The sequence below is a fragment of the Lucilia sericata genome, unplaced genomic scaffold, assembly GCF_015586225.1.
Source record: "Lucilia sericata isolate MDLA Ls3-8-SP2 unplaced genomic scaffold, ASM1558622v1 Contig000071F_arrow, whole genome shotgun sequence".
NCBI classification, from domain to species: Eukaryota; Metazoa; Arthropoda; class Insecta; order Diptera; family Calliphoridae; genus Lucilia; species Lucilia sericata.
In genome coordinates, this window is record NW_023994105.1 from 297,325 (window position 1) to 325,129 (window position 27,805).

Below are 27,805 nucleotides of genomic sequence, written 5' to 3' on the forward strand. Positions count from 1 at the left end.
TCGCTGTTTATTAAGCGGTCATGTTAGCAAAAATTGCAAAAGTTCAGCAAAATGTAAGTTTTGTAAAGAAGCTCACCATTTTCTTCTCCACCCCAAAACCAAGTCTACAAAAACCAATGAGCGTCAGGCAGCGTCATTCGCGGATGTACAATTGCGACAAGCGGTTGCTTTTTCCCCGACTATACAACTTAACCTGTGTTTGCCTCGAAATAAAGTTTTGGTGAGGTCTGTTCTGGATCTATGCTGCCAGAATAGTTATATTTGTGCAGATTTAGTCGCCAAACTAAGAATTCCAAAGATAAAGATTAATGATCAGGAACATTGTAGAATCGAAGTTGAATCGAGGTTTGAGAATACTCAGCGTATTATTGTACTGGCGAGAGTATATCAAATGGATCGTGTAAAAACACCTCCTCTCACAGTGTCAGATTTGATCCTGGAGCCGTTTAAAGGTCTCCAGTTAGCCGATCCCACCTTTAATCATTCCGGTCAAGTAGCGTTGGTTTTGGGGCCGGAGATTGCACCAATGATTTTGAGGGACAGGATTCATCAGAGCCCTGGGCTTCCACTTGCCCAATATAGCATTTTTGGTTGGATCATTACGGGTTTGTCGCCTTACTAAATAAGATTCAAAATCTTAATATAACCAGAGTCTCTTTATGGCTCAACTAGAGTCTCTTTATGGCTCAACTAGAGTCCCGTAATGGCTCAACCAGTCTCTTAATGGCTATTATATATTTCAAATAAATTTGGAGTCCTTTATGACTCATTTTGAATTGAGGAAAATATTTTATTATTACTATAGTCGTCGCGAGCCCTTTAATGGCTCAGTAAGTTCAGTTACAACACCTTAAGTGTTGCAAGGGGGCCGGCAATGTTTAAGTACAAATCGATTATTTGCGGCATTTTTCTCTAAGTGTAAATCCTAATGATTTACTACCATTAGTTTACATCTTTGATGGAAAACTATAATAAAACTAACGAGTAAACCGCTAACGGTGTTTAAACATTGTTTGCCTCCATTATTTAGTTATAAGTTTGATTTGGTTATTAGCCAAAGTGAAGCCATCTACTGCACTTGTGCAAAGAGTTTTTTGAAACTAACATTTACAAAGGTAAATAATAAAGAAAGAGATTTATTCTCTGATTTTGAAATTTCATTAATTTTCTTGTGTTTTACTTTTTATCATTGGGAAACATATTTGGTTTGTCCATCTTGAATCGAATCGGATATACGCCGAAACAGAATCGATTCCCATTTTGTTTTTATTTCTGGGTACTTGCTAACGGATGATGAGACGTAACAAACTTTAAAAAATTTGCATATTTAGAAAAACTCTGTTTAAAAATTTTTAAATATTATTTAAGCACCAAGGAAAAAAATCAATATAGGTATCGATTCCCTATCGATCACTGTTTGCTGTTTTGGTGCACACAGAATACAATTAAAATTTTGTAGTGTAGAATTTGTCAAAGTTTGTTGCGTCACTGCATCCAATAGAATAAAAATCAATATAGGGATCGGTTGCTTAATCGATTCCCTATCAATCACTATTGACTGTTTTTGTGCACACGGAATATTTAAACATTTTTTTATGTAAAAACTTTTTCGTATTTTTCGTTAGATTTGAGAATTTATCAAAGTTTGTTACATCACAGCATTCTCTATCGATCACTATTAACTGACGGAATTTTTTAAAATTTTTTTGTATAAAAACTTTTTTCTCTTTTTTGTCCAATAGAAAGTACTCCGGAAAAATATCAATATAGGGATCGATGTTGAAGTTGCAGATGTTTGTTGCATCACAGAGTCCAATAGAAAGTACCCCGGAAAAAAATCAATATTGGGATCGATTCCTTAATCGCTTCACTATCGACCACTATTGGCTGTTTTGGTGCACACTGAATATTTTAAAATTTGTTTGTGTAAACAAATTTTCCTCATTTTCGTTAGATTTGTGAATTTGTCAAAGTTTGTTATGTCACAGCATTCGATAGAAAGCACCCCGCAAAAAAATCAATACAGGGATCGATTCCCTATCGATCACTATTGTCCATTTTGTTGCACAATTTATTGTTTTCAATTTATTCCAACATTTAAAAAATTTTATAAATACAGCATTGGCTTTTGTTATGGTTTGTTTTCTTTTGTTTACATTTTTTATGTAGTTTTAACACGTGCATGCAGAAAAAGTATCTTTTTGCAACTCTGAAAAAAAGTTTGCCAAATGTGAAAAAAGTTTCTTAAAAAGTTTGTTTTCTTAATAGGTATTCCTTGCGCGATTATATTTTATACAGTACCTGTTGACAGATAGTAATCGGTACTTTTAAAATCAAGGCTGCGTTTGTTTACATTGGACAACAGCCATAATTGATAATTAAAATTTGCATTTTTTCGGCAAATACTTAAATAAATAAATTATTTTCAATAATTAAATTTTATGAAAATTATTTTGGTGTAAATTTTATAGTGAAACACATAGTGATCAAAATAATTAGTGACTGCATTTAATGCAAGGTTTGTTCACACAAATTTAATATTAGTAATTGTGTTGTGAAAGATAAAATTCTTCTTCTTCCTCCTTTTACTAATTTATTGTTAGTTACCCTACGGTCGGTCGATTTGACTTAAAATAGTTAGTTTAGAAATTTATAATACAAATTCAATTTTTTTGTGAATTTGAACGCTGCTTCCATTTTTATACGGTTTTACTGAATACAATCCAATCTTAAAATTGTGAAAAATGCCTTTGACCGCCCTCGAACGTTTCACTCGTGCTTCAGACGCCGTTATAAAATTTGAGGCAAACTTTAATAATATTCGCGAGGAAGAACATCACGTATACTACTTCCAAGTTTTAAAAAGTGAATTGAAGATGTGTTGGGAAAAGGTGAAAATTACTTTCGATAAGTGTTTAGATGACCTTGAATCTTCTGAAGACGCCGAGCCAGAAGATATTCCAGTGGCTGAAAAAAAATTTCAGAGTACCCTAAATGTTTATGTGCGATGTTCAAAGTCGATAAAAATTAAGATTGATGAATTGGAAGCAAAGACTAAGCCTAAAGTTTCCCCTCATCCAAACAATGATTCAAATTTTGATAATGTTAGTCATAATTTACCTCTTCCGCCATGTGATACGGACATCTTCAACGGCGATTATCTCTCATGGCCTACATTTAGGGATCTTTTTACTGCCTTATATATTAATAACAGTCGGCTTAGTAATATCGAGCGATTATGTTATTTAGTGAAAAGAATAGAAAACGAAGCGAGAGAAATTGTATCTAAATGTCCGTTGACTAATGCTGGGTTTGATATAGCGTGGAAAAGTTTGAAAAATACGTACGAAAATCCTCGAATGCTAGTTAATAATCAACTAAAGTGCTTGTTTGGTTTGGAGACAATAACAGAGGAGAATAGTTCCTCATTGAAAAGGTTACAGGGCGGAATCAATGGATTTTTAACTGCTATGTCGATATATGAGATTCCCACTCAAAATTGGGATCCAATTATCGTTTTTATTTGCGTACAAAGACTACCGTCTCAGACAGTGACACTATGGGAACAAAGTGTTAAGGACAAAACTGCCTTATCTTTATGGAAAGATTTGGACATGTTTTTGACCGAAAGAATCCAAACGTTAGATTGCATACGCGATCTTATGAGTTCCAACACTGATAAGAAAGGTATTGAACGCAAGGAAAAGACACATGTTTCGAATACAGGTCCTACGAATGCTTGTGTTTTATGTAAAAAACCGGGTCATTTACTTCGTTTTTGCCGTCAGTTTGATAAAATGTCTATTCCTGAGAGATTTAGAACGGTTAAAAAATTTCATTGCTGCATAAATTGTCTTGCTAGATCACATGATGTTCGGGATTGCACTAGCGAACATCGTTGTTCTATTTGTAATAAGCGGCACCATACTTCACTACATCGGGATTCTTCAGTTTCGCAAAACTCTAGAAATGCACTTCCTGCGTCATTAGATGACAACTCTTCTTTGGTTTTACGACCATACAATCCTGTTTCTAATGACCAACGACCTACTAACTTGTCAACTGCATTAGTATAAAGACCGACTACGTCAGGCGCAATAGTTGAACGACAAACCAGTCAAACCAGTCAAAACCATTTTATTCCTTTGGGTAATTTAGCTAATTCATTAGATGACAATTCTAGTGTGGTTTTACGACCCACTAATAATACTCCTAATGACCAACGACCCATTTTGTCAGGTACAACAGATGGAAGACCTACTACGTTCGATCAGTCATGGTGTCGTTCAGTCATGGTGCCTGTGACTGAACGACAAATATTCCATACTCGTAGAAATCATTCTGCTCTTTTGGGTACAGCAACAGTCGACTTGATACTCAATGGTTGTAGATATCAAGTTAGAGCTTTAATTGACCCTGCTTCAGAATGTACTATTATTTCTGAAAAGTTGATGAAAAGATTAAAGCTGCCAACCATTTCCGAAACAGCGAAGTTTTCAGGCGTAAATGAGGAATTTTCGGACATTTCGACGAAGACTTGTAATTTGATAATAGGTTCTAGTACTGATTCATCATTTTTATTAAACACTTCGGCATCTGTTTTGCCAAGCATTTCAGGAAATCTGCCTTCGGTTTCGGATATAGGCCAACTAAAAATAGAAACATTCCAACATGGAATCGTAATGAACCCAAATGATGTAGGAACTAGTTAGTTTATCAATCTGTAATAGTACCGCAACTTATTAAAATTGTTTGTAAAGCATTAATTTTCATTTTGTCTACAAGGCACTATGTGCAAAAACTTATTGTAACCTTTACGAGGTAATATTTAAATATAGATAATTCGAGATTTACGTCTATCCCTAACGCTGTATTAATAGATTCGTAAAAGATGGAAAGAAGAATTTTTGACTAATTTTACTATTGATCGCTTTGTATGGCAGACTTGTTGTTTCGAATTCCTAAATGATCACTATATATCAATTTACTTTACTAACCTTTCCCTAAATTCTTTTTAATTCAGCAAGAGTCTTTAGTGATTCAACCAGTCTCATCATGGCTCAACCAGAGTCTCTTAATGGGTCGACCAGAGGCTCAAACGGGTCCATAATGACCCAAGTAGTAAAAACCGGAGTCTAAATCGTGGCTCAACCGGAGTCTCATCATGGCTCAACCGGGGTCCATAATGACCCATGTAGAGAAACTGGAGTCTGATCATGGCTCATTTTAATTTGGAAAAAACAGTCCACGAGAGTCCTTAATGACTCATTTATTTATTTTTTTTAGTTACAACACCTTAAGTGTTGAAAGGGGGCCGGCAATGTTTAAGTACAAATCGATTATTTGCGGTATTTTTCCTCTAAGTGTAAATCCTAATGATTTACTACTTTTAGAGTACATCTTTGATGGAAAACTATTATTAATTCAACAAGTAAACCGCTAACTGTATATAAACTTTGTTTGCCTCCATATACTTAGAAATAAGTAGTTGTTTTCACTCGTCATTTAGAAGCCTTAAAGAGCACTTCTTGTTGTGCATACATGCTTAAGGTAATATATAAATAAAGGAAGACAAATCTTCTCCTTTTATAAAACTAATAATCATTTGTGTTTTATTCTTTTTGTGCATTTACACTGAACCATATCGGATTGAGCCGAAACAGTATCAGCAAATTGTCTGCCACCAGACCATAAAATTATATCTAGTTCCTAGTTTATGAATCAACAAAGTGTGTCTAGCTTGATCTAATGCTTTATACAGATCAACTGATACTAAAACACTGACCTTACCCGCATTAGAAAATTCTCTAATTGATTCGGTTAATTCAGTTAGAAGAAAATTTGTACAACGGCCATGACGAAAACCATATTGACATTCATTGAGTAATTTTTTGTCATCAATCAATTTTGTAATTTGATCCTTAATTAAATTTTCAACAACATTAGATAACGATGCCAAAATACTAACAGGTCTCATGTTATCAATTGCAGGTTGACCACTGTTTTTAGGAATAGAAATTATCTTAGAAAATTTCCAGGCATTGGGGTATTTGAACGAAGTAAAAATATTATAAATAAAATATAAAAGATACCTACTTGCTTATATAAGGAAAGTAATTTTTAAAAATGTTATTTAAAAATGTTACCATCTGTCCCACTGAGGTAGACTTTATTTACATTTATATTATTAGAAAACTGTGAAAATACACAATGATGAACCATCATTCACATTTAATTGATTAGAAATAAAGTGTTCATTAATGCAGTTAACATCAATATCTGGATGAATAGTGGGGTAATTTAAAGCACCAATATTTAACAAAATAAAATTTTCATAATTTGAAGGTTAACGCTTATAATTAAGAGATGGAGCTACCTATGGTCTTAAACATTTTTAGTCTAATATGTAACAGATGTCTAATTTCTTATAGAATTAATAATTGTCCAATAAATAAATATTTTTGTTTATTAGTTATTATCACAAAAAACTTCAGTATTTACATTTAGAATATGTAATTATGTGGCAAACATAATAAAGTACATATCTCAAGTTATGCAAAATCGCATTTTTGAGATCTCCGTACTCACTCTATATTCAATTCTCTGTCAATTTTTCATAAAGATCGGATCAGAACTTTTGAAAATATCGAATTTTCAAAATTTGTTTTACTATAGTTTTGTATTGTAATTTAAAACTTTAAAACGTTATCCTGAAAAGTACATAAAAACAACTTATGTGCTTTTGCCTTTTTACCACAGAATTAATTCGACGAAGGGAAAAAGGAAAATTAATGTAAGTATGTACATACCTATGTGTAAGGCGACTTTTTAGGTTTGCTATTTATACTGCTTTATTATTGACACACTTTGTTCATATATCTTATGATATATCCATATTTTTTTACTGTTTTTACACTGGTATATTTATAAATTAATATAGTACATACATATGTATTTAATTTATTCGTTCATGTTCACTTTAATAAACATATAAAAAATCAAAACACACATGTAAAATAAATGTAGATACATATTTTATTACACTCTCAGATATCACTATTTAAAATTAGCATTTTCTGTTATTCTATCAGATCTGTTTTGAATTTTTTATAATTCTTCACTATTTTATTTGTTTAAAAACACAAATTACGTAGTTAAAAATAATCTGGTTTATTCGGAAGGTACCGCGATTGTTTTGACGTGTGAATAAAACAAACTAAATTAATAATATAATCAAGGCGAATAGACTATAAGGTGAAGTCAATTCATTTTGCGGCGAATTCATGAAATTTTTTTTATGTAGTTTGAAAGCGTCAGGTTTGAGGGAAAATTTTATTATTTGGAGTTTGACAACTTCGAGCTGAATTTCCATGGACAAAAAAACAATCAGCTGAAATTACATCACCTTATTAGTTTCGCCATGAATCTAATGTACAAGATATATTAATTATAGGATAGTGTCGTCGTCGAATTCAGAAATACGGATCGATGTGAACAAGACAACTTTTTTAACATACTTCTTCCCAGAGTTGTGTAAAAACGTACAAACCTTTGATTTTATTTATATAGTACTTTTTTAATAAAAATGCAGTATAGGTACAAGGTACACCATATTAAAGTGTTAAATTTTAATATTAATAAATGTAAACGATTTTCGATAGAGAATTATACCAGAAATAGAAAATTTAAAAAATTCTCTTACACAAATTTTTAAAGAATGCTCTTACAGAAAATTTAAAAAATTCTATTATAGAATATTCGAAAAATTCTCTTATAGAAAATTTAAAAAATTCTCCTACAGGAAATTCAAAAATTCTCTTATTGAAAATTTAAAAAACTCTCTTATAGAAAATTTAAAACATTCTCTTATAAAATATTTTAAAAAATTCTCTTAAAGAAAATTTTAAAAACTTCTCTTACAGAAAATTAAAAAAAAATCTATTTTAGAATATTCGAAAAATTCTATTATAGGAAATTTAAAAACCTCTCTTATAGAAAATTAAAAAATTCTCTTATAGGAAATTCGAAAAATTCTCTTATAAAAAAATTAAAAAACTCTCTTATAGAAAATTAAAAAAATTCTCTTATAGAAAATTTAAAAAAAAATCTCTTATAGAAAATTTTAAAAATTCTCTTATAGAAAATTTCAAAAATTCTCTTATAGAAAATTAAAAAATTCTCTTACAGAAAAATAAAAAAAAATCTATTTTAGAATATTCGAAAAATTCTCTTATAGAAAATTTAAAAACTTCTCTTATAGAAAATTTAAAATATTCTCCTTCAGGAAATTCGAAAAATTCTCTAATAGAAAATTTAAAAAACTCTCTTATAGAAAATTTTAAAAATTCTCTTATAGAATATTTTAAAAAATTCATTTATAGAAAATTAAAAAAAAATATAGAAAATTTAAAAAATTATCTTATAGAAAATTTAAAACCTTCTCTTACAGAAAATTGATGCACTTATAGAAAATTTTAAAAATTCTCTTATAGAAAATTTAAAAAATGGTCTTTTAGAAAATTTAATAACTTCTCTTATAGAAAATTTAAAATATTCTCTTATAGGAAATTTAAAAAACTCACTTATAGGAAATTTTTGTAAAATTATTTTATAAATAAATGTGAATAATTTTAGATACATTTTCTTTCTATATTTTGCTATTAACAAAATCGGTCAGATATTATTGTGCCAAAAAAAGTTATAATATTTTCTAAAGATAATTGTCCTAGAAACCGATTTATGAGGTTGTCACTTTCAAAAAATTAGCCAATTATACACAAACTACTTAAGTGTTATTTTTCAATATTAACAAGTATATAGTTTGTTGATTATAAAATCGGTCAGATATTATTGTGTCAAAAAAACTTACTCAAATTTCGAGAGATAATTGTCCTAGGAACCGATTTATGGTGTTGTCACTTTCGAAAAATTAGTCAATTATATGGTATTCACTATTAAAGTGTTATTTTTCAATATTAACAAATATATAGTTTGTTGGTCATCAAATCGGTCAGATATTGTTGTGCCAAAAAAAGTTCCACAAATTTCGAGAGATAATTGTCCTAGAAACAGATTTATGGGGTTGTCACTTTCGAGAAATTAGCCAATTATATGGTATAGTGAATAAAGTGTTATTTTTCAATCTTAACAAGTATGTAATATGTTGATTACAAAATCGGTCAGATATTGTGGTGCCAAAAATAGATATAAAAATTTCGAGAGATAATTGTCCTAGGAACCGATTTATGGGGTTGTCACTTTCGAGAAATTAGTCAATTATATGGTATTCACTATTAAAATGTTATTTTTCAATATTAACAAGTATATAGTATGTTGATTAAAACATCGGTCAGATATTGTGGTGCCAAAAAAAGATATACAAATTTCGAAAGATTATTGTCCTAGAAAAAGATTTATGGGGTTGTCACTTTCGAAAAATTAGCCAATTATATGGTATTCACTATTAAAGTGTTATTTTTCCATTTTAAGAAGTATATAGTATGTTGATTAAAAAATCGGTCAGATATTGTGGTACCAAAAAAGTTCCACAAATTTCGAGAGATAATTGTCCCAGGAACCAGGAAAAATTAGCCAATTATATGGTATTAGCCCATTATATGATATTCACTTATATGGTATTTCACTTAAGTAGTATATACCATATAATTGGCTAATTTTTCGAAAGTGACAACCCCATAAATCGGTTCCTAGTACAATTATCTCTCGAAATTTTTGGAACTTTTTTGGTACCACAATATCTGACCGATTTTTTAATCAACATAATATATACTTCTTAATATTGAAAAATAACACTTTAATAGTGAATACCATATAATTGGCTAATTTTTAGACCGTGAAAACACTATAAATCGGTTCCTTAAACAAATCTCTATCGAATTTGAATGATTTTTTAGTAAAAATCAATGTATTTACATTTACATATTATAAACTAACACCAAAAGTATGTTAAGGGAACTGGCAAAAGTTATTTTATATAGTTGCAAAAATGCGTATTTTTTAATACTATTTTTGGTATTACTTTCTTGAGCAACTGTGTATGTAGTTTTTTGACAGTAGGTTTGTTACCGGTATGTTTTCTTCACGCGGGTGAAATACGGTGCGAATTCATTTTATTTTTTATATATGGAGTTTGACAGTATGCCTACACTTCAAAGCAGAGATACAAGCCGATGCGAAATGATCGGTGGCGGCGGCGCAACCATTTTGGGTCGGCAGCGGCGGCTTATTACAGAAAATAAGTGCGGCGGCTAAATTGTCGTCTCAATTTAACTTTGTCTTTAGAAATTGACCTTATAAGGTTTATTATATTGAAAAATCTTTGTATAATAGTCTGTTACATAGAAACCTGTCTCTATATAAGTTTTTTTCTGCAGAAAATGACATTTATAGTAGTTTTCACTATTTTAAATTAGCACAATATTGTGTGGCAACTCTTTTCAATTTGCCATAAGAATTTAAATAGTGGCAACTACGTTTAAGCCGTCTCGGCTTGTATCTCTGCTTCAAAGTGCGAGCACACCCTTCAAACATTTAAAAGAGAAAACTATTGCGCATCACCCCAGACGCCACGTCAGAAACACTTCTGGACGATTGTCAGACGAGAACGCACATTTTACAAAAACAAAATACATTGATTTCGAATTTTCGTCTTCTAGAAATATACTTTTAAGTTACTTCCGGATGATAGTTAGAAGAGTGCATCCATTTTGCTTAAACAAAAAACCATGCCTGTTGAATTTTTTTCATCTGGAAGTATACGTTTTAGTGACTTCTGTATGAGAGTTGGGTGAGAACACACATTTTACAATAACAAAATACATTGTTTCCTAATTTGTATCTTCTTGATTTGTATGTTTATGTCACTTCTGGAAGACAGTTTGAAGAGTGTTCACATTAATGTTGTATTTTATTCATCTGGAAGTGTGGATTGTAGTCACTTCTGTACAATTGTCAGACGAGAGCACACATTTTACAAAAACAAAATACATTGATTTCTAGTTTTCGCCGTCTGGAAGTATACTTTTAGGTTACTTCCGGATGATAGTAAGAAGAGTACAAAAACAAAAAATATAAATACTCCATTTTTTAGCGTGAAAAAATAAAAATAAATAATGCAGAAATTTTGTTAAGTTCAGTGATGTTTTGTGTTTTGTTCAGTCATGTTCAGTTTTAATTATTCATCGTAAAACTTAAATGAGTTCTTGAATTTAATGTTCATAGAAAAATAGTGTAATTAAAATATTGTGAATCTTAAGTAATAAAAAACAATATGACAATGTTGTGTTAAAAATCAACTGTTAATAAACATTTAAGAAGGTTTTCTTAATTGACGAAGTTTATTAAATATATACCAAAAAGTATAAGGAAGGATTATATAAATAAAATTAAAAAGTAAGTTGTCATATTAAAATACTATTTTAGGAATATGTTAACAACTCTAAACGGCTTCCATTTCCATTATTTTTAAAAAAGTCTAATATGTTTCATTAAAAATGTTTTTATATTAAATTTCGACTCTCTCTTAATTCGTTTAGGATGAACATCGGCTTTCATTTGATGAACATTGCATTTTTAACATATTTAGATTTATTTGAGTTAAATCTTAACTTTCAATATTTTTAAAACTATTTGCGCGTTTAAGTCTGGAATCACTATATTGAAATTAATACTACTGTTTTATACATAAATTATTTTTTGACTTGGGTCACTCGACACGAAATTGCCCATATAAGATATTTAATATTGAAATCAGATAGTTTTAAACCCACCTTTTTTAAATAAATACAATTTTATTAATTTCCATATAGATATTGAACCTAAGTATTAGAAGAGAGCAAACAAAAAATGTCAAAAGCAATATCCCGTTTAGGGTCGTTAAGGTGTTTCTATCGTTAGTGACTGTAAATAATTTAAAAAATAATCCATGACTTAGTAATTTCAGATCTTTATAGACGGTTTAATTCCAAGTTATTGAAAAAATGTTCATGAAAGGTAATGTTTTTATTGATTCAAAACAATAAATAAATAAATTAATTAATTTTTAATTATTTTATTTTTTAGAAAGCAGTAGCTAATATTAAAATACTTCTAACTGAATTAAAATATAAAAAAGGGATCTGGTAAGTTATAAATGTCTTATTTCATCACGTGGTTCTACTAAAAATGTCGATTATTTGCAGAAAATGTAAAAAATGGATCTGACCGTTTAAACTTTGGTGGTAAATGTATTGGACATGAGAGAATCCTATTTTTATTGCTTCCTAAAGTATAACTGTTAATTTCAATAAATACAAAAGTATGTATATTCAATATTAATTATAACATTATTTTGGTTTATTTCGTTGAAGGATTAATGCGTTCCATAATATAACTCTTACAATTTGATGGATTAATCATAAAATTGATGAAGAACTACAAAAATATTTTAGAGTCCAACGTTTTACAATTTTTGGAAGTATACCAGTCAGCAGTTGGAATATTAATACAGACTCCCTGAAAATTATCTTATTATAAGGTAATAATTCTAAATTTTTGATACATATGTATGTACATTAGACCGACTCCCTCTGTATGGAAAGCAAAAACGTGTTTTTGTTACCCCTCCCAAAATTTACCTTGCTTTGTCTTATGATGATTCCCAAAATATTTTAAGTGACCACTGAACCAAATTAAAAAAAGGTATTTTGGAATTATTTTTTTTAAATTTTTGTTTGTTTTGAAACAAAATATCCAATACGGGGTATCGTTTAAAAGGTATTTTAAAGTCGCGTCCAATGATGTATTAATCATAAATAACCGTTTGCTTATAATTGTCATATTCCAAAATATTTAAAATTGTTAGGTTTTTACTAAGAAAAATTAAATATATGCACAATTTTGCAAATTTTGCGCACCACTAGACTTGGCTTCAAAAAACCTTTCAAATGATACCACATACTGTATATATTGTTTAAGAAATGCTGTATAATTTAAAACAAAATAACTAAAAAGGGACTTTTTTGTAACCGGTTCAGCTCACGAACGGCCACCGATAGACTAGAAATATTTTGGGAACCATTATAAAACATAACAAAGATTTTTTGAAGCTGGATAAAATATTGAATTTAACATGAAGAATCGTGTTCCCATACGATATTTTCTTTAAAACTGTCCAGCTCACGAATGGACAACACTTAACCGAAAATATTTTGGGTAACATCATATTACATAACAGCGAATATTATGAGGGGGGTAACTCAAGCACCATTTTTTGTGAGTCGGTCTAATGTACATACATATATTACTTTTTTTAGATTAGTTGTTAAATCTGTTATTTTTTCTACTATTTTAATTTCAATTAATTCAATAAAAACTATAAAATTTCATTTTATTTAGATTTATTTTTATAGATTTTATTTTGGTGAGTATACAAATAGAAGAAGAGAAAACTCATCTTCTAGAAGACGAGAATACTCATCTTCTAGAAGAAGAGAATACTCATCTTCAAGAAGAAGAGAATACTCTTCTTCAAGAAGAAGAGAATACTCTTCTTCTAGAAGAAGAGAAAACTCATCTTCTAGAAGATAGGAACACTTCTAGAGGATACTAGGTAGTCACTTCAAGAAGTGACTTCCTAGTCACATCTAGAAGAGTCTTTGGCAATACCTTACTTCCAAGAGTCATCTAGAAGTTTCTTCTGCTGGTCTTCCAGAAGTATCTTCCATGTTACTATTAGACGTTCCCCAGCTCGGCATCAGTTCTTCCCGACTGGTGACAAGAATTCTTATACTTCCGCAACATCGCTGGCGAGCTTTTAGCACGTTTGGAAGTTTCACACGGGTAACTTCCGCAATAGAAAATGTTTGTAGGGCACTGTCAAACTACATATAAAAAAAATCAAAAGTATATTAGCTAAAAACAATCAGCTGCTCTGTTAACACTACCTTATAATCAGTGTACACCAGAGGAGCGCAATATTGTCCAAGGCGAATTCAGATAAGGTGGTGGCAGTTCTGCAACAACATTTTACATGTATTTTGTTTTTGCATTTGGTTTACGTAGATGTCAAAAACCATAAGTACGACGAATTCATTTGATGAAAAATTTTTATAAAAAGTTTATATTTTATTAAAAAATAAAGATAAAGATTATAAAATTTGTGAGGAAAATATATTCTGAATTGAATAATGTTTGTTTCAAACGAAAAATTCTATTCCGGCAGATTAACATGAGAACATGAGAGAATAGTTGATAGTTTTTTATATATAGACTTTGATATACGCTGGCTGTCAAAATCCGTAATAAATATTTGACAGTTAGCATATACTTTATAGTTTGTAGTCATTTTATTAGTATATTTTGAATTCAATTCTGCTCTCTGCTGCTTTACCAACATAAATAAAACTATGGTAGGCCGTTCGCGTTTTAGGTATATATACTAAACAATATGGCTTAAATATGTTATACGTATAACTCTCCAATCCAATATATAATATATATATATATATATATATATATATATATATATATATATATATATATATATATATATATATATATATATATATAAAACGCGAACGGCCATATCTAATATTTTTAAAATTTTACAGAAGAAGCAAAAAAAAATTTAAATCGAACGGTTTGTTTCTATCAACGCGATTTATTTGTAGTAAATAAACAAATTGTTTAATAGTAAAACCTATAATTTTTTATCATAGCTGAAAGCGGCGTATAAAAAATCTCATAAATTGAAATTTTTACCTTCAGTATTCAAATGTTTTACTTTTTTGTCAATATAATCGATAATGTTGGTCGTAGGAGTCCTATTTTTGGTGTGGACTTTTTTTATGCAATACATTAGAATCAACAATAACATCGATTTTGAATTTTGGTTAGTTAGGGCTGTTTGCGTTTCAGGTGATGATATATATATTCAATATCTTCTCTATTTATGAACCGATCCCGACAATATATCGTTTGAAATAGCTTTAAAATATTTTTTCAACGATATATAATATGACCGCGTTTATTAACCCTTTGAGGGCCACTTCCACAAAAATTATTTTTAATATAGTTTTTTGATAAAAGTGCCGTTATTTCATAAATCCATCGATATAACAGTACCGATAAATATTTAAAAAATTGTAGAAAAGATTTCAAGATTTCATTTGATGTATAAATATGTGCTAATACTTATCTTAAGAAGTGGGGATGATATTTAATTTTAAAAATGGTAAAGTATGTTAAATGAATTTTATTTTTTATGTATACCCGATAAACCAAACGATATAAAAATATCATAAGTGATATTCGATCTCGTATCGAGAAGTCATTTCAACAGCTGATCCATGGAAATTTAGCCCGACGCTGTCAAACTCCATATAAAAAAATTCTCTCTCAAGACCGACGCTGCCAAACTACATTTCTATGAAATATACAGGTTAGGTTAGGTTAATTTGGTAGCCGCCCGAGGCAAAGCTCACTTAGGTCCAGATAGGTCCCGTTGTGTTACCATGATATTAACACTCTACCTTATTGTCCTTATTGAAGAGGGCTGAATTATTTCAGCTTTTTGGTCTTGCAGATGAAGTTATTAATCCTTGCCGGATGTTCATCAGACAGACAGCTTTTGTCTGCGATTGTACGTCGATTTAACATTTCCCGCCTAAAATCGGCGAAAGCGGGGCAGTGACATAGAAAATGTTCTGTATTGTCATTTTCCTCCTCGTCATTACAGCTGCTACAAAAATCATTGTATGAAGGAAGTTTTAGCCTCTGCGCATGAATGCCCAGTGGCCAATGTCCTGTTATAACCGCAATTAGGTTCCTGAGATTGGATCTTGACAGTTTATGACGTGGTTTGTCCATGTCGTGTCCATTCTAGGCCAGATTTTCCTGTTTTCCAGGCAGGTGGGTTCATTCTCCCATCTTCTATTAGCGATCGTATGCAGTTTGTCTGCAATCAGCTGTTTACCTTTCACGTAGGATATGCCAATGTTGCAGCCAAACTCAGTCACTTGTAGAGCACTTCCTTCTTTCGCTAGGGCGTCAGCATGGTTATTGCCTTCTATGTCCCCATGTCCAGGAACCCACACAAGGGTAACCGATGAATGTCTCGCTATCTCCTCGAGAGACGACCGGCATTCTTGGACAACTTTCGACGTGGTAAACACATTCTCTAGGGATTTAATGGCTGCTTTGCTATCAGTAAATATGTGGATTTCCCTGTTAGATATCCCATAATACCGAATGTATTCTGCAGCAGTTTTTATGGCCATAATTTCAGCCTGTAGTACACTGCAGTAGTCAGGGAGTCCTTCTGACAGTCTTAAATTTAGCTATTCCGAGTAAATTCCACATCCTACTCCTACGTGTGTTTATGATCCATCAGTGAATATTTGAATGGAATCATCCATTTATGTATTGGCCATTAGTGTAGCTCATTCTATCCGGAATGCTTACTGCAAAGCCCGGATCGAATACCGGCTCAGGTATGACATAGTCAAGTAGTAATTTCATGCTTATTTGTTCTAAGATTTTGGCATGACCATATGTATTATACTTCCATGCCTTGATAGCCCCGACTTGTTTTACATAAATGTAGGGTGATACCCAGTTTAGGATAGTAAAGAGCGCTTTTGGCGGTGTTATTTTCAGTGCTCCTGTTACTATGATTGCTATGTTTGATATATCCAGTATATGTTTTTAGGGTTTAAGCCCCAGTTTAGGCCTATTGCCTTTTTACAACTGTAGATTGCAATGGTCGCTTTGGAGGACCTGTTAAGAGTGTTCAGGTTCCAGTTGAGTTTGTTGTCCAAAATTAGACCCAAGTATTTGGCACTATCAGACAGTGTTAGTGCAGATCCATTTATCTTAGGAGTTGCAAATCATGGGATCTTGTAATGCCTTGTGAATAGTACCAATTCTGTTTTGGCTGGATTAACTCCTAGACCACAGTTATGGCACCATTTTAGTACCATCTTTAGAGTGGATTCCAATATCTCAGACAGAATCCTTGGATTCTTACCAGCAGCTGCTATTGCAACGTCGTCTGCGTAGGCAGTTGTTTTGCAACTCGTGTTTTCCAGAAACCTTAGGATTGAGTTGATGTTGAGGTTTCATAAGAGTGGAGATAGTACCCCACCTTGCGGTGCACCTCGATTGGCTACTTTGGAGATTGTTGAGGATCCCCATGTAGATTCGATACATCTGTATTTTAGAAGCTTATTAACGAATGAAATAATAGCAATGTTAATTCGAACTTGTCTCATAGGGTCAATTTCGGCTTCCGGATTGACATTATTGTATGCTCCTTCTATATCAAGAAATGCCACAAGAGTGTATTCCTTGTATTTAAGGTATTTTTCTATGTAGCCCACTAGTTCGTGTAGCGCAGTTTCGGTATATCTATCTTTTATGTAGGCATGTTGCGCTTTAGATAAGACACCATATCCAATAGATGATCTGATGTAGACATCAATGATTCTCTCAAGTGTTTTTAGTAGGAAAGAGGATAGACTAATTGGTCTGAAGTCTTTTGCCTTAGTATCAGAGGCTTTTCCTCCTTTAGGGATAAACACGATTTTATATACCGTCCATTTCGAGGAACTCAGATTATCCGAGGCATGCTTATATCAATAAGCCATGGCATCAGTAGATCCACGTTTTTCTGTAGATCCGCTGGGATAATTCCATCTGGACCTGGGGATTTGAATGGGTGGAAGGTTTCCACCGCCCATTTGAAGCTATGTTATGTTATCGGCCTTGCCTTTCCTGATCGTTTTCCTACAGGATTTTTCAGTGGCTTCCGCTAAGGCGTCAGTTAGTATCTCCACTGTGGAGTCTAAAGAGGATATATCACAGATGGCGTTTGGGTTGGCACATATTGTACGCTTCAAAACCTCAGAATGGATAGTCCAGTTTGTTTTCTTTAGAAAGTGTGTTTCAGTGTCCGGATCAACGGAGAAGTTGAAGTCAATATATATATGATCAGAGAAAGAGCAGTCTTTAGACACGCTCCAGTCACTGATTGAATCAGAGTATTTATCGCTAACAAGTGTGACGTCAAGGACCTCTCTTCTGTTAGTAATAATAAAGGTGGGATCATTTCCCCTATTAGCTACTGTTAGTTTATTTTCTACAATAAAGCTGAGCAGTGACTCACCCCTTTGGTTTGTATCTGAGCTTCCGCAGATAGTGTGGTGAGCATTAGCATTTGCACAAATTATTAGAGGGATGTAGCAGCTCATGAACCATACTGTTTGCCGTTTATTTTCTACGGCGATGGTACACGTGTCCTTATCGCTAAAATCAGATAGAATAAAAGCTTTAAGGTTGTTCTTGACCATTATGCAAGCTCTGGTCTTACCTGGTCCGGCTGCGTACAGAATACTATAGCCGTGCTTATTTAGTCCGCAAACCCTGTTTCTATACAACAATGGTTCTTGGACGCAAATGAGCTCCTCCGTGCCTGAAGCTAATCGGAGAAGCGGGGCAGCTGACGCTGCTTTTGAGTGGTGAAGGTTAATTTGTGTAACCTTCACTACAATTCATCTCTGTGGATGTCAGTAACGTTGGCGTTTTCTGAATCAGACTCGTCCTTAGTTTTCAGAAGATCGTCTTCGTTGTCTGCCACTTTCATCTTTCCAGAGATGGAACCCACTAGTTCTGAAACCGATTGGGTACCCTCACTGGCAGATGAATAAACAGATACGTGGTCACAGCTCTCATGGTCCATATTCTCCGGAGCTTAAGGCTTGTCCTTGTCGTCACCCTTGTAGACTCTGAGGAAAATGGTTCCAAAATCATAGAAGATCTTCCCCTGAGTCTTCCTGAGTGACGACAAGGAGTCACTGTTGAGGATGATAGTGGCCTTCCTGGAACCGTCAACAGGGTCAGTAACCTTTGCTACTTTCCGGTCCTTTGTGGGTAGCTAACCTGTATGGCGGGGATCTTAGCAACAGATCTAAGCCTCTGTGGAACTTCGGCCAGAGGTAATACCTCGAGTCGCGCGCCAGGCCAAACTTCCCCGAGAGACGCTATGGCTGCTTTGTACAGCTGCGCTGAACGCTCGTCTATACAAGCAATGAGTTTGATGTGGCCTTGGTACCAACCAACATCTTCACACTGGGGCGGTGGTCCTGGTTTGTCTACAGTTTCCTGAGGAGATGGTGCCATCGCTGTTATTACGGTTGATGATCGCCCAAATGAGATGGTATTTCGCCACCTCTTTGTACGATCTCGCTTGGGGCAGCGGAGGCATGTTTTTGGAACGTTTTGTTCCTGGAAGAGTGCCTTCCTCTGACCGTTGCCGTTTAGGCGCTACTTCGGATGGTACCCGTTTAGGATTACCATCCTCCGTAGAAGTAGAGGCACCTTTATGTTCCTCAATGAGGATTTCCACCAATTTGGAGAGAGCTTCTCTCTTGCTCGGTGAGCTCATCAACTGGCTTGACACCAAGTAGATGATCATCTTGTGTAAAACATGACATACATGATATTTAAACATTTATTACTCAATTTTAATGTGTAAAGTTTAAAAATAATCAGAGTCACACTGTTAAAAACTGGAAGACCATTATATTTTAAGTTTTTTCTCGATTCGAGAAAAATACAGAAACGAGGTACTGGTTTCGAAGAACCACGTTGTACCAAGCTCGGTTTTCGATAGCCTATCGGTTTGGTTTTTAGTGTACTAGTAGCTTGCCGACTAGCGGAGTCTGGAGCTTCCACTCTACTAGTCGAGGTTTCAGTCACTTTCAACGTACTGCAGCCTGATACCGACGCCGCAGCAGTTGGGTCTTCGGAAATTGTTAAGCCCTTTACCGGATACGCAAGGCATGTTTTCTTATCGGACATTATGATAAAAAGTTCGTTGCATTTTAAGCCTACTGGCAGACATTCTTCGGACTGCCGCTCCACAGGAGACAGACGCAGACCATCAGCCGCTCAATATGAGTACAGACGCTGTTGGATTTGTGATTACGGACCGACCGAAAAAAATATAATATAATATAAATATACAAAAATTTTAAGAATTCGCCGCAAAATGAATCTATTCGCCTTGCTCCATATATAAAAATTAATTTCATAAATTCGCCGCAAAATGAAATGACTTCATATTATAATCTATTCGCCTTGGTGGTGGCAGTTCTGTAACAACAATATTTTACATGTATTTTGTTTTTGCATTTGGTTTACGTCATGGCGAAACTAATAAGGTGAAGTCATTTCAACAGATGTTTGTTTTTTTGTCCATGGAAATTTAGCCCGAAGTTGTCAAACTCCATATAAAAAAATTCTCTCTCAAACCCGATGCTATCAAACTACATATATAAAAAATTTCATAATTTCGCCGCAAAATGAAATGACATCACTTAATAGTCTATTCTCCTTGGTTTGGACCAAGGCCAATAGACTATAAGGTGAAGTCATTTCATTTTGCGGCGAATTCATGAAATTTTTTATATATGTAGTTTGACAGCGTCGGGTTTGAGAGAGAATTTTTTTATATTGAGTTTGACAACTTCGGGCTAAATTTCCATGGACAAAAAAACAATCAGCTGTTGAAATGACTTCACCTTATTAGTTTCGCCATGGTTTGGACAATTGTCTTTCATATTAAATTCGAACCAAGGCGAATTCACATATGGTGGTGTTATTCAATCAGCTGATTATTTTTTCTTCACTTGACTGGTACGTAATGATATCAGAGTTTGTTATTGTTTACATTTTTATATTTAAAAATTTCCGTTAAAACAAGGAAAAATTTCGTTAGTACTTTAAATAATTGATGTAAAAAACTGAAAATACCAAGTATTTTGTAATAGAATATTTTTCTTATATAAATAATGAGAAATGAGTAGCAACTTTATATAACAATAATATTTTCTTTAATTAATGTTATCAAATTAAACAATATTGTTTTTTATTTTATATTTCCACTTTTTACACATTTGCAACAAAGATTCTTTCATGCGGATTATAATTTTTCCACAAATTTGTATATTTATTTTTTACAAAAATATTCATTTTACATAATTTTAAGCACAAACTTACGTTTTGCAAATTAATCTGCCGGAGTAAAATTTATTATTATGAGCGTGTGCCAAATGATAGCAAAGTTCTATGGTGGATTTTAATTTTCCTATGGTGGGAACATTTTTACATTTTGCTGTGCCAAACGATATCTTTTTTGATTACATTAAATTTTTACAATTGTCACTAATTTCACAAGAAAATCTGCATTTATTTTAATAAATGAAACACTTTTATTGATTTTTTATTATTAAAATAAATTTCTACAATCATAAATGTATTATAAACTAAAATTATAAAATATTTTATTTTTTGTATTTTCAAATTTTTCTTTTCATTTGTCAAAAATTTATATAGCCCTATGAGCTAGTAAAATTTTATTCACCTCATATCTATCAAAAATTTACATTTTCAAGTAAATTGTTACCGATTGGCACACAGTCTATATATAAAAATTTCATAAAATAATTTCATTAAATGAATTCGCCGCAATTAAAACAGAAGTATACAATACTCGTTGTTACGCGGCAACGCGTTAAGTAGGGTTCTATAAAATACCCGTTAATAAAACAACCTTTTGATAAAACAGCAAACCCTAACAGCTGTTTTTGATTGTTGTGTGGTGAGTTTCTGTAAAAACGTAAACAAATGAAACAAAAACAAATTACTAGACATATTTATTTTGCGCTAAGAAAAATTTATGTATTTTAATAATGTTTTATAGCCAGTGCAAGTGTTCTTGGTGTACACCATCTACCCCAATAATAATCCCGGTTTCTTTAGAATCAAATATTTTTAAAACGGCCTTATATAATGTGCAATTCTATATTCCATGACTGGTTGATAGAGTCACGGAATCCATCGGAGATCAACCTAAAAAATGAAAAAGGGGTGGCTTTAACTTCTTGTTCCGTTCATATGGGGCAAGATTCGAGCCTCATCGTATCAGTTCGCCAGATACCTCATTTGTGTATATTGCAGGGTCCTGGTACCCAACACAGCCTTATTGTAAACGGTCTCATAATAACACTTAGATCTTTTCTTCATTCTACGACTATGCAAGAATACAGCTATGACATATTAATGCTTTAAGTACTGCATGACTATCAACCTAAAATCTTACAAGAGACCGGCGAACAATGTGATTCCCTATTAGTTCCGTCACTTTCAAGATCGCTAAATCACCACTTGTCAGACACAACCCATCAGGGAGTCAAGGAACGTTTTACACCGTTTGTAACACATCGAAATATTGGTCTAATGTCCATAAAAGTATATGCTGGGATCTTATTACAGTCTAAGACCATCTAGCCAATATTTGCTAAAATAATTTTAGTTTTTTATTGAAAATGGACAATATCGGTATACGATAAACTCATCAGGGAGTCATCGTTTGTAACACATCGAAATATTGGTCTAAAATCCATAAAAGTATATACTGGGATCTTAGCCAATATTTGCCAAAATATATTTAGTTGACGAAGTTTATTATTGAGCTTCAATATTCCAGTATAGCGAGGAAAAACGACAAAAACAAGTTTTATAGGAACTAAAATCCTTTTTCCAAATTTTATGAGGATCGCTTCATATTTGACACTGCTCTCTTATAAGGTTCATCTCAGGAAATTATTTTACAAGATTAATAAGATCCAAAACATTTCTGGGTTGGTCCAAAATTGATCCTACCCCCATATAAGTTCCCCTTCAGAAAAAGATATTAACTCCAATAATTGTAATAGAAATACCAATATAGTAAAGAAATTCCACATAAAAAATAAGTCAAAATCGTTTTGTCAAATTTAAGGGGATCGGTCCATAATTTAACCTATCCCCGATATAAGGTCCACCTTCCAACTTAAAGTTCTATATATGTTTTTATCGTGCACAAGATCGTCCGATAGCAGTTATATATAATTTTCTATATATGGCTATAGTCATATTTTTTGTAAAAAAAGTTTGTTGCTGTACTCACACCCTAGAACGATGAAATCCACATAACAAATTATGCCATCCGATTTGTATATTTCCAACCAAAAGTTCTATATAGGTTTTTATCGTGCACAAGATCGTCCGATAGCAGATATATATCAATTTATATATACTTCCATAATAACATTTTTTGTAAAAAAAAGTTTGTTGTTGTAGTACACACCCTAGAACGATGAAATCCGTAAAAAATTGTATGCCATCCGATTTCTACACTTCCAACTTAAAGTTCTATATAAGTTTTTATCGTGCACAAGATCGTCCGATAGCAGTTATATATCATTTTATATATACGGCCATAATAACATTTTTTTGTAAAAAAAAAAGTTTATTGTTATAGTACACACCCTAGAACGATGAAATCCGGAAAAAATTTATGCCATCCGATTTCTACACTTCAAACTTAATGTTCTATATAGGTTTTTATCGTGCACAAGATCGTCCGATAGCAGTTATATATCATTTTATATATACGGCCATAGTAACATTTTTTGTAAAAAAAAAGTTTGTTGTTGTAGTACACACCCTAGAACGATGAAATTCGGAAAAAATGTATGCCATCCGATTTCTACACTTCCAACTTAAAGTTCTATATAGGTTTTCATCGTGCACAAGATCGTCCGATAGCAGTTATATATAAATGTATATATACTTCCATAGTAACATTTTTTGTAAAAAAAAAGTTTGTTGTTGTAGTACGCACCCTAGAACGATGAAATCCGGAAAAAATGTATGCCATCCGATTTCTACACTTTCAACTTAAAGTTCTATATAGGTTTTTATCGTGCACAAGATCGTCCGATATCATTTATATATCATTTTCTATATATGACCATAGTAACATTTTTGGAATGTTTTTTATTAAAAGGCATTCTGTAACGATATAATCCGAAATATATTTATATTTTATCAGATTTGATCCTTTCCACATTTATATACATATTTTAATTGATCAAAAATAATTTTTTTAAAGTAAATCATGAAAATCAATTTTTTTGAATCTTTTCCACGTGCATAAACACATATTGAAAATGTAAATATTGAAAACGAGATTTTGCGTCTTTTCCACGTGCAGAAACACATATTTGTAAACAAAAATAACTCACCACACCAAAAAAAAAATGTTTATTTTGATAAAACAGCTGTTACGGGCGCACATAAAGAAAACAACCCGACGAAAAAGTAAAACAAACCGTAACAGCTGTTTTATCAAAATAAACATTTATTTTGGTGTGGTGAGTTTTTTTTTTTACAAAAATGTGTTTGTGCACGTGGAAAAGACGCAAAAACTCGTTTTCAATATTTACATTTTCAATATGTGTTTATGAACGTGGAAAAGATTCAAAAAATTGATTTTTATGATTTACTTTAAAAAAATTATTTTTGATCAATTAAAATATGTATATAAATGTGGAAAGGAACAAATCTGATAAAATATAAATATATTTGGGATTATATCGTTACAGAATGCCTTTTAATAAAAAACAATCAAAAAATGTTACTATGGTCATATATAGAAAATGATATATAAATGCTATCGGACGATCTTGTGCATGATAAAAACCTATATAGAACTTTAAGTTGGAAGTGTAGAAATCGGATGGCATACATTTTTTTCCGGATTTCATCGTTCTAGGGTGTGTACTACAACAACAAACTTTTTTTTTACAAAAAATGTTATGGAAGTATATATAAATTGATATATAACTGCTATCGGACGATCTTGTGCACGATAAAAACCTATATAGAACTTTAAGTTGGAAGCGTAGAAATCGGATGACATACATTTTTTTCCGGATTTCATCGTTCTAGTGTGTGTACTACAACAACAAACTTTTTTTTTACAAAAAATGTTACTATGGCCGTATATATAAAATGATAAATAACTGCTATCGGACGATCTTGTGCACGATAAAAACCTATATAGAACTTTAAGTTGGAAATGTAGAAATCGGATGACATACATTTTTTTCCGGATTTCATCGTTTTAGGGTGTGTACTACAACAACAAACTTTTTTTACAAAAAATGTTACTATGGCCGTATATATAAAACTATATATAACTGCTATCGGACGATCTTGTGCACGATAAAAACCTATATAGAACTTTAAGTTGGAAGTGTAGAAAACAGATGGCATACATTTTTTTGTAGATTTCATCGTTCTATTGTATGTATTACAACAACAAACTTTTTTTTACAAAAAATGATACTATGGCCGAATATATAAAATGATATATAACGTCAATCGGACGATCTTGTGCACGATTAAAACCTATATAGAATTTTAAGTTGGAAGTGTAGAAATCGTTCTAGGGGGTGTACTACAACAACAAACTTTTTTTTCACAAAAAATGTTACTATGGTAGTATATATAAAATGATATATAACTGCTATCGGACGATCTTGTGAACGATAAATATCTATATAGAACTTTAAGCTGGAAGTGTAGAAATCGGATGGTATAATTTGTTTACCGGATTTCATCGTTCTAGGGGGTGTACTACAACAACAAACTTTTTTTCACAAAAAATGTTACTATGGTAGTATATAGAAAATTATATATAACGTCTATCGGACGATATTGTGCACGATAAAAACATATATAGAACTTTAAGTTGGAAGTGTAGAAATCGGATGGCATAATCTGTTTGAGATTTTAGGTAGGGTCAACTGTGGACCGATAAGTGTTATAATAAGTGTTATTATGAGACCGTTAACAATAAGGCTGTGTTGGGTACCAGGACCCTGCAATATACGCAAAAGAGGTATCTGGCGAACTGACACGATGAGGCTCGAATCTTGCCCCATATGAACGGAACAAGAAGTTAAAGCCACCCCTTTTTCATTTTTTTAGGTTGATCTCCGATGGATTCCGTGACTCTATCAACCAGTCATGGAATATAGAATGAATTGCACATTATATATGGCGTTTTTAAAAAGGTTTGATTCTAAAGAAACCGGAATTATTATTGGGGTAGATGGTGTACACCAAGAACACTTGCACTGGATATAAAACATTATAAAAATACATAAATTTTTGTTAGCACAAAATAAATATGTCCAGTAATTTGTTTTTGTTTCATATGTTTACGTTTTTACAGAAACTCACCACACAACAATCAAAAACAGCTGTTAGGGTTTGCTGTTTTATCAAAAGGCTGTTTTATTAACGGGTATACAAAAAGTCGATTGTTCGATTATTCGAAAGTCGATTTATAGAACCCTAGATACCAGTTAATAAAACAACCTTTTGATAAAACAGCAAACCCTAACAGCTTTTTTTGATTGTTGTGTGGTGAGTTTCTGTAAAAACGTAAACAAATGAAACAAAAACAAATTACTAGACATATTTATTTTGTGCTAAGAAAAATGTATGTATTTTAATAATGTTTTATAGCCAGTGCAAGTGTTCTTGGTGTACACCATCTACCCCAATAATAATCCCGGTTTCATTAGAATCAAGTATTTTTAAAACGGCCATATATAATGTGCAATTCATTCTATATTCCATGACTGGTTGAAAGAGTCACGGAATCCATCGGAGATTAACCTAAAAAATGAAAAAGGGATGGCTTTAACTTCTTGTTCCGTTCATATGGGACAAGATTCGAGCCTCATCGTATCAGTTCGCCAGATACCTCATTTGTGTATATTGCAGGGTCCTGGTACCCAACACAGCCTTATTGTAAACGGTCTCATAATAACACTTAGATCTTTTCTTCATTCTACGACTATGCAAGAATACAGCTATGACATATTAATGCTTTAAGTACTGCATGACTATCAACCTAAAATCTTACAAGAGACCGGCGAACAATGTGATTCCCTATTAGTTCCGTCACTTTCAAGATCGCTAAATCACCACTTGTCAGACACAACCCATCAGGGAGTCAAGGAACATTTTACACCGTTTGTAACACATCGAAATATTGGTCTAATATCCATAAAAGTATATGCTGGGATCTTATTACAGTCTAAGATTGAGTTTGTTATTGAAAATGGACAATATCGGTATACGATAAACTCATCAGGGAGCCAAGGAACTTTTACACCGAAATATTGGTCTAAAATCCATAAAAGTATAGACTAGGATCTTAGCCAATATTTGCCAAAATATTTTTAGTTGATGGAGTTTATTATTGAGCTTCAATATTCCAGTATAGCGAAGAAGAACGACAAAAACAAGTTTTATAGGAACTAAAATCTTTTTGCCAAATTTTATGAGGATCAGGAAATTATTTTACAAGATTTATATGATCCAAAACCTTTCTGGTTTGGTTCAAAATTGATCCTACCCCCATATAAGTTCCCCTTCAGAAAAAGATATTAACTCCAATAATTGTAATAAAAATACCAATATAGCAAGGAAATTCCACATAAACAAGGAGTCAACATCGTTTTGTCAAATTTAAGGGGATCGGTCCATAATTTAACCTATCCCCGATATAAGGTCCACCTCGGGAAATTACTACCACTCATAACTGGCTTAAAAAAATAGCTATAAAATCCGACAACAACTTTTATATGAAACAAAATTTATCTGTTGAATTTTGTAAGGGTCGGTCCACAGTTGACCCTACCTACAATCTCAAACAGATTATGCCATCCGATTTCTACACCTCCAACTTAAAGTTCTATATAGGTTTTTATAGTGCACAAGATCGTCCGATAGCAGTTATATATAATTTTCTATTTACTTCCATAATAAAATTTTTTGTAAAAAAAAAAGTTTGTTGTTGTAGTACACACCCTAGCAAGATGAAATCCGGAAAAAAATATAT

The 27,805-nt window shown here is 32.3% G+C and overlaps 1 protein-coding gene across 1 annotated transcript in view; it reads right to left on the reverse strand.

The window, feature by feature from the left end:
- LOC119616426 (insulin receptor substrate 1) overlaps positions 1-7,480 on the reverse strand; it is a 244,219-nt gene extending 236,739 nt beyond the window's left edge. Inside the window, exons 1-2 of the mRNA XM_037972757.1 lie at positions 7,151-7,480; positions 6,810-6,977 (exon numbers count right to left, since the gene is read on the reverse strand). The gene's annotated coding sequence lies outside the window, so the exon portion shown is untranslated. The remainder of the gene's footprint in view (positions 1-6,809; positions 6,978-7,150) is intronic.
- Positions 7,481-27,805: the final 20,325 nt, after the last annotated feature.